The sequence below is a fragment of the Pelodiscus sinensis genome, chromosome 1, assembly GCF_052426305.1.
Source record: "Pelodiscus sinensis isolate ZL-2025 chromosome 1, ASM5242630v1, whole genome shotgun sequence".
NCBI classification, from domain to species: Eukaryota; Metazoa; Chordata; order Testudines; family Trionychidae; genus Pelodiscus; species Pelodiscus sinensis.
Window position 1 is genome coordinate 58194266 of NC_143052.1, and position 17463 is coordinate 58211728.

General features: G+C 45.1%; 1 protein-coding gene and 1 long non-coding RNA gene across 3 annotated transcripts in view; one reads left to right on the top strand and one right to left on the bottom strand.

Annotated features, from left to right (window-relative positions):
• Positions 1 to 13697, bottom strand: part of SLC38A4 (solute carrier family 38 member 4) — a 67808-nt gene extending 54111 nt beyond the window's left edge. The window contains exon 1 of one of the 2 annotated variants that reach the window (XM_006126473.5): positions 13612 to 13697. The gene's annotated coding sequence lies outside the window, so the exon portion shown is untranslated. Of the gene's footprint in view, positions 1 to 12614; positions 12860 to 13611 lie in introns of those variants that run through there. The other variant, XM_075930566.2, reaches the window with a different exon arrangement.
• LOC142829660 (uncharacterized) overlaps positions 1 to 17463 on the top strand; it is a 45515-nt gene that overhangs the window by 4091 nt on the left and 23961 nt on the right. The gene's annotated exons all lie outside the window — the stretch shown is intronic.

Genomic DNA, 17463 nt, shown 5'->3' on the forward strand with positions numbered 1-17463 from the left:
GTAAATGCTACAGGCTGTATCCTCATGTCTTGAACACCTGCACAATGAATACAAATCAGTTAGCAAATCATTATGGCCCATGAAGATTGAAAGAGAATCTTCTAACTAATGGAAGGCCAGCCATGGTTGTGGAAAGGCTTTAAAGATCCACTTTCTAATGCTCTACTGATGTAATGGAGGAGGAAATATTTCTAGAACAATTTATACAGTATCTATAAATAATAGAAAACAATAACTGTAACTCTTCCAAAGAAACAGCTATGTTTATGGAATGCCAAGTCTTTCACAAAATGAAGAGCAAAAAATTCTGTAGTTAAACACAGTCTTAAACTCAGTCCATTGTGCACCAAAAATGTAATACATGTCAATGAAATCAGGCAAAACACAGATACCAATAGGTAAATTATCTGTTGAATTTCAGCTAAACAGATGAAATGTAATGTAAATTTTTAAGAAGTAGTTAACTGTAAAGATACATGTACTGAATGTTTTGAACAGCAAAGGCAGGTGAGGCCTTCAGCAAGTAAGTGAATTTAAATTATGTTTTTTAAAATGTTTTACATGCCCTGAAGCATGACTGACACATGGAGCTAGCGTTGAGAGGATCAGGTGAATGGTTACATTTCCCAGTATATGGCACCACTGTGCAAAGTCTTATTATTTTAACTGATGCTTAGAACATATACTTTTTAAAATGGCAACAGCTCTACATTGGCTAAAAAGAACAATGCTTACCTCACTTCTCTTCCTGCCCATGTATAGGTGAGCTCTATATACTGTAGGGTCATAAATTGTTCTATTGTACAATGGTTCATGCTGGGAAAAATCACACTTAAAGCTGTAATGCTGGGAATATTAAAGCCCATACAAAACTCAACAGACCAGTTTAGTTTTGTTTTTTCTATTACATGAATGTCTGAGGTGTATGTCTATTCTTCAGCAGTATGGCCTACAGCCAATGAATTATATTCAGTTGTAGATATAGCCAGTCTCCGACAGTGACTTTTTTATATATCTCATTCAGGCTTGCCATAGAGATTCATGCCTTTGTCAATTCAAAGCTAGGCTTTGGAATGCAGACCTCTGCAAATCTGGGGATAATATCTGCATTATCCACATCTGCAGATGTCTGCTGCTGCTTGTTATTGCAAATATGGCTGTGGATACAAATTTTGTATCTAGAATCCTGCAAATTTGTGGATATTTGCTTTATATCTGTGGACATGCAGAGTTAATTTTTGCAGATACAGTTACATGTTGTATCTGCACAGGGTTCTTTTGGAATGCACTTTAGTTGGGGCTGCCTTTAAGGGAAACAGGGAGGCTTCAACTATATCAATATGTAGTCCCTTGCTTCCTGAAGCAGAGGTGGTAGGGTTGCTCTGATCACACTGCCCTGATGTTTCATGCTCTGTGCTTTTGCCTGCCTGTAGTTATTACCTTTAAAGACTTTAATGTTCTGGGATCCACACTTACCCAAAGGATTACGTAGGCCCTCTCAGAGCAATCAAGATTTGCTGGGTTGCCCTCAGTGATGCTACTTGGAACTCTTAGAACTGCCTCTTAGAACTGCCAAAATAGTGTTCGCAGTTGAAGACCCTTGTGTAATGGAACTCAGTTCATCTGACCATTTGCCAGACTCCATCCCCTCATTTGGCAACCTTTAGAGCAGAGTGCCTGGCATGTTTATTTACACACATCTTTGATTAACCATTTCAGAATGTCTGGTGGTTGTGGGTAAATCCTGGTCTGACTAAAATAAATGGTAAAACTCCCATTGATTTCAATTCTAAGACTTTATGCTATTTATTAATTTACACTGATTTTCATGAATGGAATTTTTTTTTAATTTTCTTCAAAGTTGCTACAGAACTTAGATGCTAAGGCCGCAGACCAGCACAAATATTATATATGAGTGAAAGAAAGAGAGACAGATTGTCCTGTTGTTTTAGAGTGACATTGTTGAATAGTACTGACTAGACAAATAACCCTAAAACTGACTCCTGGTGAAAATATAGAGACTTCTAGAAAAAAGAAAACCAAATTACCCATACCGTCACTGCTACATCTTTTTGAAAAGTGTACAGTTTGCTGAGTAAAAATTACTCTTTATTGATGGCTCAGACAGAATCAATTTTTTTCTATATCGAATATCCATTTATTTATTTAGGAAATACATTCTTTTATTTTATATGGCTGCAGCTCTTGATCCCTGAATGCTGAATTTTCAGAAACTGCACTATATTTGAAAAAAAAGTATGAAAGAATCCCTCGGTCATAAAGCAAAGGGTTACAATTAATTGTGTTCTCTGTCATTTTTCTACAGCCCAATGATATTTAACCTTGTAGCATGGGACGTCCATTACATCAAATGGCATTTCAAAGACTGATCAAATAATGGCGGAGTGATATCCTGATAATACAATGTCTCAAAACAAACATTGCAATGACAAGATATTACAATTTTTCTGGAGTCTCTCAACAGTTCAGTTTTTCACAATGGACCCTAATTCATACCTTAAATAAACCCAATGTCTATGTGTTGCATATGGCATGAGAGAGCAGAATCTGATGTCTTATTTTACCTCTTTCCGGCTGTGGCACTGGACAGCCAGAAAAATAGCTTCCCCTCTTCTTTATCAGTTGACGATGTCCAGAGACTGTAAATTGAGATATTTTGTTTATTTCTCCCTCCCTTTTTCACCTAGCTGCTAGGAAGGATATGTTTGCTCACTCTCACATGTTCAGGCAGGAGGAACACTTAGGTCCTGAGAACTCCATTTATTCTAATTCAAGGGTGGGGAAACTAAAGCCCAGGAGCTGGATGTGGCCCCTGGCTTGCCTGAATCTGGCCCCTGTGGCTCCCCAGCATTGGGAAGCCCATGTTGGCACTCCAGACTGTCCTTCCGTGGAGCTGGAGTAGGGATGTTAAATTTAGATTAATTAACTAATTGAATAGTCAATGGAATTATCATTGACTATTCGATTAGTTGATAAGGGCACCTCCGTCTTTGAACTTTAGCAAAAGCCCTACCTGGCTCCTGCTGCAGTTCAAAAGCAGAAACCCCACAGGGAGTGTGCACTCCTTGCAGAGTCCGAGCCTTTGAAATGTAGAGAGCCCTGGGGGCCCCGCTGTGGGGCTCCCTTTTGAACTGTACAAGAGCCCTGCTTCAGACCCTGCTCGTGCCATTTCCCACTGTGCTTCCAACTCCCCTACCCCCCATGGAGATGGTGCTGGGGGGAACCGACTTTTAAACACAAATGCAGAATCTCACCAAGTGCAAAGATAGACTTTCTCAGAAAGTAATTTACCTTTTTCACTGAGCGAAAGATTTAAAAAAAATAAATGGTTTAAAAAAATATTTACTCTTATCAATGCCATGCTGTATTATATGTAATCCTGGAATACAGATAAAATAATTGTTTTAAAACAGTGGATTGTCAAGTCCGTAAATTAAATTCTGGTGACATATAGTTAAATTGAGTAATTAAAACTTCTCGTTAAAGACATGATTCTCATCTATACAAATGTCCCTTTCACCTCTCGGGTGGTATAAAGAGACTGTAAATTGAGACTAATGTAATTTACACCTTGTTGTAGGGCTTCCTATGATGCCAGGGCAGTGTAAAAAGCCTTCCAGTAAATGAAAACTGAGCCTCAAATAATAAAAGTTTTCCTACACACAAACATTTTAATCAATACCTTATGTTAATAGCCTACGGATTTCAGTAAACAACAATAAAAGCCATTTGGGAATGACAGAATTTCAAAAATTAGAACTGATACAATAAACTCATCTTTTTTAAGAAACAAAATATCTATAACTACGATTTCTTCACTTTTTTCCATACACATATATCCATATTATAAATATAAACCACATGCACACAAAAGAAGGTAAGAAATCTGTTGGTTTGGTTTTGAAAAATCTTTTTTTCCCTCTCCTTTTGCTTAGGTCTTTTAGGCCAAGTTTCAGCATAAAAACAAGTATTTGTGATAAAAATGCTGACACAGCCTTACTAATAGCAGCACCAACAGAGATTGTTACAATGTCTATTTACTCTGGTACAGTATTAAATAAGATATGTGAACTCACTATGGCAACCCGTGCATCATATAGCAGGTATGCTGCTTCTAAGATACAGAGGAACCTTTCTGAAGACATACATTCAGACAAACATCTATCAATTTCATATTGTGTTTTTAAAATTTATTGCTACACAGTACAACACACTTGTTGCTATTTAATTTACCAATTTGTCTTTGCCTTTGATTCATATCTTCATTGTTACTGTCAGAGAAAAAGTAGACTTAGAATTCTACTCAATATCCTCTGAGGGAAAAGATGCTTCAAATAAATTATTTAGCATCTCAGAAATGTCATATCCTAAATAGCTTCCTTTACTCCCTGACAGTTCAGAAGACCCATTTATCTCCTGCAATTTTCCTGCTTCTGGATATCCTGAGACTCCTGAGACATATATGAAAAGTCCCATTGACTTCTGTGAGGGAAAAATACATCCGTGGAACTGCTCTCAGGAGTAAAGTTAATCATGTTATATTTTTGCTGAATCTGGGGTATCTAAATGTATTGTTGTTGGCTGTGGATCCACTTAGACCTTACCGCAGCACAGATGTGCCACTGCCAGGTTTCTCATGTAGTTGCTCTTTGTCCATGAGAGAGAGTTCTCTTCTCCTGCTGGCATTAAAGCCACCCCCACCAAGAGACTTTGTCAGCAGGCACTGTCCGCAACAGCACTTTTGTGTTTTTTCATGCACATGGCTGACAAAAATTTTGTCAACATAAATGCAAGTGCAGACAAAACCTTTGATTATTTGCTGCTCATTTTCCTTCTTACTGCTTCTGATACTCATCATGCATTTTCCCTGCCATACTGCATGCTCTTTTTAATTGTCTTGACTTGGCTGGCTTTCAGTCAGGCAGTTTTTGTTTAGGGCTATACATGCTTTCTCTCTCTGCAAGATGTGAGTAGCTAGTTCTCCTGATTAATCTAATTCCCACATTCTGATCAGCACAATTTTATACCTCAAAAAAATCCAAAATCTGTGGCAAACTGCTTGTTCATGGACATATAACCATTCATTCTACTGCTTTCCAATTATACTTAATGACTATTATTGATCATGTTCAAGGTTTGACTAAACTGGTACCCAAGACTCATCCAAGCAGATCACATCCTTGCTGCCAAGCCATCCACATAATTTGGCCCAAATATCTCCATGGAGAAATATATCTGCTGTAGAAAAGAGAAGGAAGCCATGGCAAGCGGGTCCAATCATGGCAGTCCAGTCATAGTCTGATCTTTCCTGGCTAAGGGAAATGGATAGTCCTACTTGCTTTTATTGCTAGATAAAGTTGCCTGGGGAAATGCTGGTACTGCATATTGGCACGTACTTTCCACTTTGAGTCTTTTTGCACTGATCACCTGAGCAAAAGTTTGAATTGGCATGGGCAACTACATTTTAAATCCCTTCTGTATTAAAAGAAGAGAGAACGATTGTTCTGGTCAGTCTTCTTAAAAAAAATAGCATTAGATTTAGCTGTGTACAAGGTATGCTGCTCATTGGGGTCCAATGGAGTAGGACTGCCACTTAACTTTCAAAAGAAAAGATTTTTCTAAATATGAGCAAATATGCATTGCCGAATTACCACAAACCAATCAAATCTTAGCATCGCCATTACGTGTCAGACACAGAATCACATCCCCACTAGAACTCTAATATATCATCTACCATAATCATCTAATTGTCGTGCTCCAGCATTAAATGCAGTGCCCCACAGGGAACATCAACAATAATACTTGATAATGGTTTTCCACTTCAGTAGTGCTTTTCATGTAAGATTCGTATAGCACTTTTGTAGACATGAATTAATCAAGACACTGAATATATCTATTATATGAGGCGGGTAGTGTTATAACTTATTTTACAGATGGGTATGCTAAATGCCCCTCAAGGACATTGAGAAATTGGGTAACTGACCATGATTAAACATGGAGACAGTGTTGGAGACTAATGAAATAGCTCTTCTATCCTCAACAGCAAAATAAATCCTGACCTTGAATTAAAGGAGGAGATGTGCTAGCCACAATAAAGCTGTTACTTCTGCCCATTCCGTTACCAACAGAAGACCAATAATGAGATCTACTTATATGACTGGAATAACACATCTCCTGCAGTAATCCATAAGAACATAAAAATGGTCATACTCGGTCAGACCAAAGGTCATTCTAACCCAGTATCCTGTCTTCTGACTGTGACCAATGCCAGGTGTCCTTGAGGGAATGAACAGTCACTTTTCAAGTGATATATCCCCTGCCACCCACTCCGAGCCTCTGGCAGACAGAGGTTACGGATACCATCCATGCTCATCTTAGCTAATAACCATTGATGGAACTATCCACTTGAATTTGCGCAAGACTGCACTTGAATTTGCGCAAGAACACTGACAATCTAATGTAAGATTGTCAGTGTTCTTGCACAAATACTATGCTGCTCCTGTTTGGGAAAAAGCCCTCTTGCGCAAATGTATTTGCGCAAGAAGGCCAGTGTAGACAGGTCAAAACTGTTTTGTGCAAAAAAGCCCTGATGGCGAAAATGGCGATCGGGGCTTTCTTGCGCAAAACCGCGTCTAGATTGGCACGGACGCTTTTCCGCAAAAGTGCTTTTGCACAAAAGCGTCCATGCCCATCTAGATGCTCTTTTCTGCAAATGCTTTTAATGGAAAAACTTTTCCGTTAAAAGCATTTGCGGAAAATCATGCCAGTCTAGATGCAGCCTTATAGTCTCAGACTTTACAACATCTTCTTGCAAAGAGTGCTATAGATTCTTTGTGTGTTGTGTGAAGAAATACTTCATTTTGTTTGTTTTAAACCTGATGCTTACTAATTTCATTTGGCGTCGCTTAGTTCTTGTGTTAAAGAAGTAAATAACACTTCCTTATTTACTTTATTCGCAACGGTCATGATTTTATAGACCTCAATCATATCACCCTTAGTCATCTCTTTTCCAAGCTGCAAAGCCTTAGTCTTTTTAATTTTTCCTTATATGGATGCTGTTTCATACCCCTAATCATTTTTATTGCCTTTTCTGTAGCTTTTCCAATTCTAATATATCTTTTTTGAGATGAGACCACATCTGCATACAGTAGTCAAAATGTGGGCCTACTATGGCGTTATATAGAGGAAATGTGATATTTTCTGTCTTACTATCCATCCCTTTCTTAATGGTTCCCAACATTCTGTTAGCTTTTTTTGACAGCTGCTGCACATGAAGTAGATATTTTCAGAGAACTATCCACAATGACTACAAGATCTTTCTCGAGTGGTAACAGCTAATATAGACCCTATAATTTTATATGTATAATTAGGATTGTGCTTTCCAGCATTCATTACTTTACATTTATCAAAACTGAATGTTGTCTTCTATTTTGTTGCCCAGTTACCCAGTTTTATCAGATCCCTTTGTAATTCAAGTAGGAATTAATTATCTTGAGCTGAGTGGTGTGAGATAACCTTTAAATCCTGAGCCAGTCACCAAGAGCTATGGGGGGCAGTGACATCACACAACATTTTAAATTTCTTGCACAAACAGTTATTTTATGTCCCTCACTCTAGGCCTTTGTCACATGTTGCCTCCCGCATTTCGTCCTTCTGCAAGGGACAAGCCATAGAGATCAAACATGGGTTGAGCATGAACTATTCCATGCACTATAATCTCAATAGAACCTCAGCTAAATCAGTTAAACTGCGAGTCGTGATTGCGTCCCGTGTAAAATGGAGATTATAACCTCGCCTCACAGCAGTGTTGTAAGAACTAGTTAACTAGAACTGATGCTGCTTTGGAGACATAAGATGTAGTGGTAGCCGCATTGGTCCCGTGATATTAGAGATTTTAGGAATTAGAGTCAGGTAATACCTTTGATTGGACCCACTTCCATTGGCAAGAAAGACAAGATTTCAAGTTTATAAAGAGCTCTTCTTCAGGTTTGGAAAAGGTACTCAGAGTGCTCCCAGCTAAATAAAAGGTGGTACTTTGCATAAGTAAATTTGCACATATTGTAAAGAAGGGTTCTCAACCTTCTTCAAGCCCCCCCGCAACATGCTTTAAAAATTCCATGGTCCACCTATGCCACAACAACCATTTTTCAGTAGCTTAAAAGCTAGGGCTGGCTCTAGGGCCAGGCAATCTGGTCACTCGCATAAGGCACCTTAGCCAGGGAGGCACCGTAATTGGACTTTACATTGCTAGCTGCAGGATGGACTCCTCTCCTGTCTTCCCACTCTCCAGTGCTGGGCCAGTGGGCTTCTCCCTACCCTCGCCCCACCTGCTCCTCAGCTGGCTACCTGATGGCTCTGGCTCCACCCAGCCCTCCCGTGGAGCCCAGAGCTGTGCAGAATCCCTCTCTGCCTGTACTCGGGCCAGGAGCAAAAGTTTGCATGTGATATAGTGAGCAGGGAGAGCTGAGCTGGGTGTGTGAGAGGGGGAAAGCTGGAAACAGAGTAGGCGAGGGGAAACCCAGAGGCTGGGAAGAGAGGGAGGAGCTAAGCTGAGGAGGGTAGAACTGGGCATAGAATTAAAGGAAATAAGTAGAGGCAAGAGTAGAGCAGGAATTGGGGTGAGGATGGCTGGGATGCAGCTGTTCCAAACCATCCCACACTGCACCTCTCTCCTCTTCTGCCCTTGCAACCTGCCTTGACAGCAACTTCTTCCAATCACTCTCCTAGTCTCCTTTTTGTGTCACATCCCTCTTCTCTGAACTTTAAGCCCAGATGCCAAGAATCCCTTTTAGACTTTTTCCTCTCCTCCCTTCCCGAGGAGGGATCAGCAGTAGACACAGGATGGGAGGAGGGAGAGGCTATAGAGGAGAGTAAGTTAAAGGAAAATAAAAGAAGGTTGTTTGCTTTTCCTGCCCATTCACAATATTCCAGTTAGGGCTGCAGAATGCAGGGAAGGGGGCAACCTCTTAGGAAGGAAGGCAGTCTGGCACTTAACAAAACTGAAGTAGCTGAAAACTTCTACTTAGGGAAAAGGGACTTTTTTTCTTGTGAATCAAAGTATCTCCAGAGCTGTCTCTCAAGCTGGCAGCATTTTGAATGAAGGATTCTAAACAGTGCAGAGTTGAGAGGAATTATAAAGGTCCCTTCAAGAATGCAAAACATTCTTTTTCACCCATGAGACTTTTAAAAACTGCCTTAAATAATCCAAAAGAAGAGCCACTGTTCGAATGAGACTTGACTAGCTTATGGATCCAGCCCCATTGTTGAAGTATTATTGAAACTACATGCTGAGTTTTACCAACTGCAATCCAATGAGCCATGTGTCACAACCAAATGTGTAAGTCAGGGCAAAAAAAATATTGGTGAATGACTATAATTCTTTTTTTTATTAAACTGCACATCCAAGAGCTACTTTTTCAGGATTAGAGGGAAATCCTTTATTTTCGGGAGAATGAAAAGCCATTTGGGAGGTGATGACTCAAAGTTGTGGCAGGCAAGGGCTTGGATGAGAGCTGGACTCAACCATTGGTATCTTTTTTTTTTTTTTGGCATTCAAATGGATTTTGGATCATGGCTGACATCCCAGCCATGATGTAAATCCATGGTGTACAACCAGTTCTGAAGCAGTAGACACTGTACTGGCTACTGTTACAGTGAATTAGCCACACTCAACGAGCCAAATAGCCACATTGTTCAAGGCAACTAGTGACACTCAACTGACCAAATAGACAAATAGGCTAACAAGTTGGCCACCAGGGAAAAATGTTTCCTTCTGGCCTTTTGCCATGCACACAGAGCCAAGTCCCTATCCCAGAAGGTTGATGTCCCAAGTCTGTGCAGCCAGTGGCCTATGATTGCCACTGCCATGCTGAAGACTCCATATTTATTTATTGACAAATACAATTTGCAGAATTTTAAAATGTTGTGTGCAGAATTTTTAATTTTTTGGTACTGAATTCTTTCAGGAATAAGGGGTGTGTGACAGGGCGCTCGCCCTGCACTGGTCCTTTAAGGGCAGACCCCGGCCTGAACCAGGGCCGGGGAGTTTAGCCCAGCTGAGGCTGTACTAGTCCATTAGGGCCCAGCTGGGTGCTATAATAGAGGATGGGCTGCTGCTGTGAAGGGGAGCAGTGAGAACCTGGCTGCTGGGGGAGGAGGAGGCTCTCTGGAGCTCAGGCAGGGCTAGGGGAGCTCTGGCCCGCAAATCCTCAGACTGCAGGGCTTGAAAGAAGGCCCGATGAAGGAACATCCAGCCCCGGAAGGGGGGCTCAGAGACAGACTTGGGCGCTGCCGGAGAGCAGTGTGGTGAAGAGGACGCCGCAGCCGGGAGTAAAGAGGGGAGACATCACCCCAGAGAAGGCACCCTACCCGCTGAGGGAGCCAATTCCTGAGGACAGATGGCAGGGGGGTTATGGTGGTGAGTGCACCCCCCTCACAGGGTGCCAGGCAGTTGGGGGGAGGGGCTGTGAGAGAGGCCCTGGGCATTGGGGGAATCTGTGGGTAAGAGGGCATTGGACATAGAAATCTGTGGTAGAGATCTCTGAGGGGCCACTGGGCATATGGGGGTGCAGGGTACTGGGCAGGGGGCAGTGTGATGGACATGCTGGTAGCCTCAGTCTGGGGTTGAGAGTAGGGACTTGGGGTGAAGGCGGCACAGTGCATAGGTTAGGAGCATGGAATAAGAGTTGGGGTGGAAAAGGAGGGCAGGGGTTAGTGGAAAGCAGGTAGAGGATGGGGGTGCAGGAACGGTGGAGCCTTTTAGGTCCAAGGAAAGCAGGAGGTGGGGGCACCATGCCTTGGAGGACCAGTGACACCAAAATACAAGTTCATCCAGGGCATCATTTATCCTAAGGCCTGCTCTGGGGAAGGCAACCAAAATGATTAGGGGGCTGGAGCACATGACCTATGAGGAGAGACAGAGGGATTTGGGTTTGTTTAGTCTGCAGAAGAGTGAGGGGGGATTTGATAGCAGCCTTCAACTTTCTGAAGGGAGGTTCCAAAGAGGATGGAGAAAGGCTGTCCACAGTAGTGACAGACGGCAGAACAAGGAGCAATGATCTCAAGTTTTGGGTGGGGGGAGTTCTAGGCTGGATATTAGGAAAAACTATTTCACCAGAAGAGTGGTGAAGTACTGGAATGTACCTAGGGAGGTGGTGGAATCTCCATCCCTAGAGGTTTTTAAGTCCCAGCTTGACAAAGCCCAGGCTGAGTTAATTTAGTTGGGATTGGTCCTGCCTTGGACAGGGGGCTGGACTCGTTGACCTCCTGAGGTCCCTTCCAGCTCTATGATTCTATTAGGGAGCAGTTAACAAAGCAACTGCCCAGAGCCCCACACCACAAGGACAGGGCCGGACCGAGCCATTCCAGCACCCTGGGCAGACAGTTTAATTGTACCCCGGGTGGGGGAGGGCACGTGCGTGGCCCCGCCCCAGTTCCAGCGTGTGAGGGAGGGTGCACCGAGCTGGCAGTGGCAGGACGCACGTGCCCGGCTCGGGGAAGAGCGCTGCTGGCCAGCGCTGCAGGGGTTATCGCAGCCCCGCCCCGGGGAGCTGCTGCAGCCCACGATCTGGGAGCGCGGTGCCTGATGGCAGCTATAAGGGGCGCACAGCTTAGTTGGTGTCCGGGGCAGCTACCCAGCTAGCCCATGCCTTAATCCAGCCCTGCATAAGAGACATGGGCTCCTGGTTGAGAAGGGACCATTCAAGGGAGAGCGGCTCATTAACACCCCAGTAAGCCAGGGGCCAAAAAGGGAGGCTCGCGGATACAGGGCTGTAAGGAGCAATACATCCAGTAGGTCAAGTACTCTAGGGACAGGGAGTGAAACACAAAAGCGCGGGGAGGGCGCTGCAGGGTCTACGCCAGCGGGAACTGCTCAGTACATTCTGGGGCTGCGGGCAGCGCACCAAGATCGACCCCTTGTCTGGCTGACACGCCGCACCCTGTGTCAGGGGCCCAACGTGTAGCGTGTTGACTCCACCGCAAAGGCTCCTCCCCGCCCTCTCCTCGTGGTGTGGCCGGGAGCATCCCTGCAACACGCAGCGCGGGGCCAGGCGCCGCTCCGGGCCACCAGCAGCTCCCTGGCCTCCCCCTCGTCTCTGCCCGGCCCCGCCCGGCGGGCTGCGCCCAGAGCAGACAATGGAAAGCCGCTCCCCGCCCCCGCCCCTCGGAGCATCCGCCCCGCCCCTCCCCGCCCTCCGGAGCGGCGGCAGCGTGGCCAGCGCGCATGCGCGGGGCACTGAGCCCAGCTGGGCCCGGCTCGCGCTCCTGCTCAGTGGCCGCGGGCCCGCTAGGCCGGTGACAGGTGGCGGCCAATAGAGCCAGCGGCCGAAGGAGCCCAGCGCCCAGGAGACGCGGCGGGCGCCGCAGCCTGTGGGAGCGGCAGCAGCGCAGCGAGTCCCAGGAGGCCCGGCCGGCCGGCAGCGCCCCCCGTTTACAAGCAGTAACTTCCTCCCCGCTGCCCCCGGCCGGGCTGCGCTGCGTCCGCCCAGGGCAGGCGGCTGGAGCCCCGCGCTGGGGCCAAGCAGATCCATGGTCCCGCGGGGCAGATCCCGGGCCGCTGGCTTCAGCCAGGGAGCTGCTCAGCCTGAACACACCTGGTCACCAGCGTCAGCGAGAGCTCGGGCAGGCGGGGTCCTTCCCTCCCAGGCACGGGCACAGCAGCTGCTCTGGTAGTAGGGGGACGTCTCTGGTTTCAGCGCGGAACGTGGCAGGAGTTTTCTCTTCTATTCCAGGCTGCATAGACGTGCAACTTCTACACCCCTTCCTATCTAGCAACTCGCATCTCAGCCTCCTTCCTCTTCTGCCCCCTCTAGCTCGGGCACTGTGAATTCCCGCCCCTCCCCGAATTCACTAACCCCTCGTAACACATCCCCCGGCGGAGGGCCACTCTCCCCAACCCCCACTTGCAATCCGAGCTTGTGTAACCCTCTCCCCGTGGAAGCCTGCCGTCCTTTCAGTGGGGTGCAACCCGCACCCTATTGCCATATTGCACTCCACAACACCCCCCCGCCCCGCCACCACTCTCCCAGCACAGTATGCAAACCGCGCTTTTAATACATTCTGCCACCCTTCCTAGCACCCCCCTCCAAAGCCCCCCAGCTGCTGCACGACACCCTCCGTGCACTCTGCAGACCTCGGAATAACTTCCCTCCCACACTAGCAATGTGCTCCGCATGCACACAACGATAAAGTAGCGCAATGAAACCATGACTAAGACACAAATCGTTGAATTGCGTTTGCAGTTCCAAGAACCGGGCTCCCTGTTGCAATGCAAACGCCCACACATGCAATAAAAAGCCGTCCCCATGCACGCTCTCTAGTTTGTGCCGTGCCGCATGTTAATACGATCATTACACTTCAATCCACTCAAAGCGGGCTCATTTGAAATGGTGAAAGCCAACATGTTAAAAACAGCCACTCTGCCAAGTATTAATGTAGACTATTCTCACACGCAGATATGACGGTGTGTTAAACCCTGTAGTAAGAGATACCTGTAGAGCCGTATATATAAATAGCTAAATTCGTATTTAACTAGCTTTCTCCGTCTTAGGCATCACTTAGAATTGTATTCAAAGAGCTAGAATTACCCACCTTGGTTTTGCAAATTCTTTTAGGATGAAGCACAAGTGAAAATGGTATGACCCTAGGAGGAGTGTTAAAAAGTGTGGATTGAGACCCTCGCTTTCTTTTCTTTCCTGCTTTCTAAAGAGTGGAAATTTCCATCATGTGATAGGGGGCAGCATCCCCAGCCTCTCATTTCATTCGGACCCCTCCCTTTTAGAAAAAAAACACCAATAGTAGTGAGCTTAGCAACCTGAGATGTAAACAAAAAAGCATCCTCCCAGGTGGACTGGTGAGCTGTTCTGCTTGTGAAAAAGGCAAGAGGGAGCCTGGTTGTGAAAAAGTAGCACAACTATTTTCTAAACAGACTAGGATTGACTTTATTCCAAGTTATTTTATTCTTTTAAAATTTAATCTAGAGTTTTTGAGAGTTGTGTTTTAATGTATGTTTTTGGCACAATTATGCATGTTTGCATAATGAATGTTTTGCACAATAATGTATGTTTGCATAATTTTGCATAATGTATGTTTTTGCACAATGTGATGTCTACATATTCAGGATTTACAAAAGAAAGCATTTGATGTTGAGTAAGGTATATTTAACCTCATTTTCAATACTTTCACATAACTATTTGTTAATAGAAGTGGAAACAAAAATGTGGAAGATGTAAAGCTTGTTTTTAAATGGGTGGTTTTATCTTCCCCAGTAGTGCCCATCAGTGCCTATATCATTTGTCATTATAGATGTTTAAAAGAGTCCTTTAAGACTGACTCCATCTACAAATTTTTGACCATCCCTCTGTTGATTCATAATGCCACTAAACTTATCTATTTTTGAAGGAAATCTGCTACTTGCCAAATAACCCAGTGCGAGTTATAGCTGCTTGAATTTTATCCCCTCTGTTTTTTTTTATATTCCTGAAATGGCACAGTTTGGCATAAAGCATATTTTAGTTGTAAGCAGAGTAAAACAGTGTTTAACACAGGATCACAACTCATTGGTCTGTATAGTTTCCCTTGGAAACCCAATAAGAAGGGTATTAAATATTTACATATTAACATAACTACCATTTTGCTATTCCAGGTGAGTTTACCATGCTCTTAGGCTTAGTCTATACTGGGAATTTAGGTCAAATTTAGCTGCATAAGGTCCATTTTCTAAATGAGTCACTACCAAGCCTGATCAACCAACATTAATGTTGATTTAGTTACTCCTGCTTTTCATGAGGAGTAATGCTAAATTCAACCTGGTGTGGTAAGCTTTATGGTAGTGTTGAATCAGCATTGTGAAAGTTGATATTCTTGGCCTCTGGGAAGCATGCCACAGTGTCTCCAGGTGAACAGGAAAGCCCCAGGAAAACTTTAATTTCATTTGCTGTGTGACAGGCATTGTGAGCACACCTCAGAGCAAGCAGCACACCTAAGCAGCACACATGGCCATGAATTCAAGTCCCAAGAGCAGGTCCAGCCTTCGGGCAAGGCAAGTGAGGCAATTGCCTTGGGCCCCCATGCCTTGGGTTCCTTGCCCCACCCACCTAGCTGCTCACTCGCTGTCCTGACTGGGAGCCACGTGGCTCAGCCACGCTGCCTTGGGCCTCACAAACTCTTTGGTTAGGCCTGCCCAAGAGCTTTATGAGCTCCAGTTTCCAGGAGCAAAGATAAGCACCAGCATGGGGTATGAAGGAGATTTTGGATCTCATAAAGGTGTGGGAAGAGGAATCCATTCTTGTTGAGCTCCAAACCAGCAAATGATATCTATGAGAAGATTGGAAAGTCCATGGTGGATAAAGGATACACCAGGGACACCCAGCAGTCTCATGTTAAAATAAAGGAGCTGAGGCAGTCCTACCAGAAGACAAAGGAGACAAATGGACAGGCGGGTGCATTGCCACAAACATGCCGCTTCTATAACCAACTGCACGTAATCCTAGCAGGAGACCTGACCAGCTTCCCAAGCCAGACTGTGGAATCCTCTCAAGTCACTCATCAGGGCAGCAGCGTGGAACACTATGTGATGGAGGAAGAAGAGGAGGAGAAGAATGGTCAGCCACCAAGTGGCCAGAGCCAAGAACATTTTATAACCTTCAAGACAATCCTCTCCTCCCAGGACATCTCACAGTCAGGCATTAATCCCAGGGAGGGCACTTCTAGAGAGCTCACGGTTTTTTTCTTCCTACAAGTTGGTTAAGGCAATTGGGTGTAAAGCCTGGTGTACTCTGTGCCCACACACAGTGTGAGTGACACACAATAACTTGTTAACGTGTCTGAGATGGAGCGGGAATCTTCCCTGCACATCTCCATGAAGCTCTCACAGAGAAAATATTTGATCCTTCTTACAAGGTTTCTGGGGAGGCCTGCTTTATTTCATCCTCCACAGTCAGATCCTTCCCACACCAAACCACCAGTAAATATCATTGCAGCAAAAAGCATTGCAATATAAGGCCCAGGATATTATATTCTGGCCACATTCACTCAGTATTAGCTCTTTATCACTCTGTGTGATTCAGAGAAGAGTGGTACCTCACAGGCAACCTGGATGAAAGAGGGAAGCTATTTGCTGCTGCCTCTGCTGCTACCATGATATCAGCCTCTGGTACCCCCTCCTTCCTCCCTGCTCTCAGGCTCCCGTGGGATGGGAAAGTAGCACTTTCCTGGGAAGTGGGATGTTGCAGACACAGAGGAGGATGCTGTGTGACTCTCCACCCTGCCCCACTTGCAGGATCTGACTCTGTTCTCCCTCCTGCCCACAGGATAGTGTCCTGGCAGGCCCCTTACCATGTCTTGCTCCAAACTGTGAATCCAGATGTTCCCTTGAGAACTGTGTTGTATACCTACTGTACAGTGGCTGCTTTAAAGCACGGCTTTGGCCTTGCACAGAACATGTCTCCATTGTCTTTAGAGAGACCTTCGCTGTATGTTAACAGATTAGGTTTTAGGCTCCACAATGCATCTCCTGTAATGTGTGCCCTTGTAACTTTTCATTAGAGCAGGAATAGCAGGGAGCTTGCTGCATATTCACTTGTCTCCACCAGCTGTCTGGCTCACACAAATCCACAGGCGCAAAAGGACGAGGGAGACATGTTCAAGGAGCAAACAGAGTGGAGGAATATGCTACTGGAGGAGATGCAAGCAGAGCAGCAGGAAAGGACAGTGGAGTGGCAGGATAGGAGAGTGTGCAGGGAACTACAAGTACAGCACCAGGTGGGGTCATCTTGTTGACCCTGACATCAGTGATGGAGCACATGGTGGCGTACCTAGCAGAACAACTTTCCCTCCTCACCCAGTTCCGTAGCCTCCATGCTCAGAGGTCCTAGGACATGGGGGAAAGGGAACTCAAGGGCAGCCTCACATTCAACTTATAGGGCATTGTGAAGCAAAAGTCTGTCCTTCTCACATTTCTGATTCCCCTGAGGGTCCCTCTTGCTCTCACAAATATTAATGAGCACACAGACGGTTGCCATCACAAAGGGAAAACTGAGTTAGCTGAAGTCAGGCCTAGTCAGTACACTTCTAAACTTTCCTCTTAAATATCCAAAAGCACATTTCACCACCATTCTGCACCGCTCAGTCTATAGCTGAACTGCTCCTTACTGCAGTCCAGGCTGCCTATGAGCCATAGGAGCCATGGGAACAAGGGTTAAACTGGGTTTTTGATGTCTGTGAAACAGCCCTTGTGATCCACCAGCTCTCACAGCACCATTGAGCAGTAGATTTATGCACTCCTTGGCAATATAATCAGGGCCAAGATAAGGATATGCGTTTTGTCTATCATCCCCTCGCAGTTAGGGAATCCCATTGCAGCAAAGCCCTCCAACTGTGGCATGCACATTTTCCAGAGTCACTGCCCTCCATAGCAGAATGGTATTGTTTGCTTTGACTACT